Source organism: Macrobrachium nipponense, chromosome 18, assembly GCF_015104395.2.
Source record: "Macrobrachium nipponense isolate FS-2020 chromosome 18, ASM1510439v2, whole genome shotgun sequence".
Lineage (NCBI taxonomy): Eukaryota > Metazoa > Arthropoda > Malacostraca > Decapoda > Palaemonidae > Macrobrachium > Macrobrachium nipponense.
Window position 1 is genome coordinate 73,959,674 of NC_087211.1, and position 2,387 is coordinate 73,962,060.

Sequence of the window (2,387 nt, forward strand, 5' to 3'; positions counted from 1 at the left end):
ATGCCAAAATAAATGTAACCTTATGTTTTGCATGCTTTAATGTTGCATGCTAAGAATGGCAAAATCATCGTTGCCACATTATTGTGGAGGCTTCACACATACGCCGTTCCATTATCCTCGTTAACGTCCGCCCCTGATGACCTCGCTGCTAACGTACCGTCACGCTTTTTTTTTTGTAATCAGTGGGATCATAGCACTGATGATAGTTTTTCAAAGTTAATATTGATTTTTATGCTTGTTATTTTCATACTGTAATTAACTGTAGGAAATTCTCTCTCTCTCTCTCTCTCTCTCTCTCTCTCTCTCTCTCTCTCTCTCTCTCTCTCTCTCTCTCTCTCTCTCTCTCTCTCTCGGAGTCCAGTCACTCGGCAAAGAAAAGTCATCTTCACTCCCGCAATTGGAAGAAAAGTTTGTATCATCACTGGAGGATTCAGAACTAGAGCTCTCATCATCAAATAGGTTATCAATATCACACTCCTCATCTAGTATTTGATTGATCTCACCTAAAGAAATATGCCTCCTCTTTGGGACATTCATTGTGAAAGACGCGAAATCCAATTTGTCTCGATAACGCCCGAAGCGTATTGAAAGAAAACCAACAGGGACAGCAGTTTTCTAGCATAAGCGACCACCAAGGAAAGAGTTGCCAGGCTGGAAATAAGTTTTCCCATGTGCTGAGAGTGTTACCAAATGATGTTCCTACACTTTCTATACGAGTTAAACCGTATTATTACGGGGCTGACGGCTTGACAAGCACAGTTAAAGTCTTGAACGTAATATCCCGTTGAAGGCGCTACCGAGTAGATCGCGGTAAACGTATTATTACTGGGTGACGCTTAACAGGTTATAAACTGTTTCCATGAATTCTAGTTGTCATAGTAATGGCAATAATGATAAATTGCTTTAATATTTATGTATATATACTTCCATACATAGCCTAATTTCACCAATTTCAACGTTTTGTGTGTAGTCTTATACCCAGTTTGGAGGGTCAACACATACCGAATGGCAACAGAGAGAGAGAGAGAGAGAAGAGAGAGAGAGAGAGAGAGAGAGAGAGAGAGGAAGGCGAGGAACGAAGAAGAAAAGGGATGGCGGTGGAGGGGGGGGGGGGGGGGGGGGGGGGGGGGTTTGGGGAGAGGGTAGGTGGAGCTTTATACGCGTGTTCGTATCCATTTCCTGCATAATGGAGTTTTTGTCTCTTGGTACAAGGACAAGTGTCGTTATTCTTTACGATTAGTGATTCACGATACCCTTATAAATTACGGCACTGGGTGTAATGCACTATAGCAAATCTCGTTCTGTTAGAGTGTCGTTACAGAAATAGGTATTGCCCAAAAACCTGCTTGCACTGTCTCTGAAACCCATAGTAGACATGCTGCTAGTTGTCAATCAAGTTTTTAATAACAAGTATTTTTTACAAGCTAGCTATTGAATAAAATTTGTATTTTTCTCAGTCAAAACATATGCCCCTCAATGCTAACTTTCCTCTTTTAACGACTTTCTGGTCATTGCAAATTCGGCCCCATAATTTCTTATGGTGCGAAAACAGACAAGAGGCCCATGGACCGAAAACGATTGCGTCACACTACGGCGATAATCCAGCAGTCAAAACATCTTCATATATCCAAAAAGTAAATAATAAAGATATATATGCGCATTACGATTATTAAACAAATTACATGTATAGCTGATAACAATCTGCATGAATAACTGGTAAACTGTTCTGCAATGACAGTTGAGTATAGCATTATTTACAATAGGTACGAAAGTCAAGATGTCGTGACGTCATAATACAGAACTTGAAAGAACGTTCTAATTCAGAAAAATAATTACTTAAATTTGAGTCAGAGTCGAGTTACTTTTTCAATAACGAATATTTTTCAAATACCTCCATCATAAAATATGTAAAATATTGATGTTTTCTACTACTTAATTTAAAAATTAGCCAAGACACGCTTCCTCGTCATCTTTCTACCCCAACAGCGTTTACGCCTGGCTTGTTGTTGATGAGAAATCGTGTTTCGATTGTTTGTGATAAAAGTGCTCCAGCGTCTGTGGGTACAAGTGGTGTGCGGATTTATCACAGGAAATGGTTAGTTTATTGACACAGAGCTACTCCGTAAACATCGAGATGGCGTCAATCTTCTAAATACCTCGAGTTGTAAGTAAAAATGTTGAACGCGTTTTGGTGAGATTTCCACTGCCGTGGGCGCCATTTTCAGTACCCTCTGTTTAAATCTGTTTAAATCTTAAAATTTTGGCCTTAATTTCTAACTTTGGGGAAAATACTTACTTCGAAAGGAGAGTAGAGGTCTTTAGCTCCGTTTCTCACCAACAACAAGTCGCGACTGATGCCCATCTCGGGTGTTCAGGACGCGTTATAA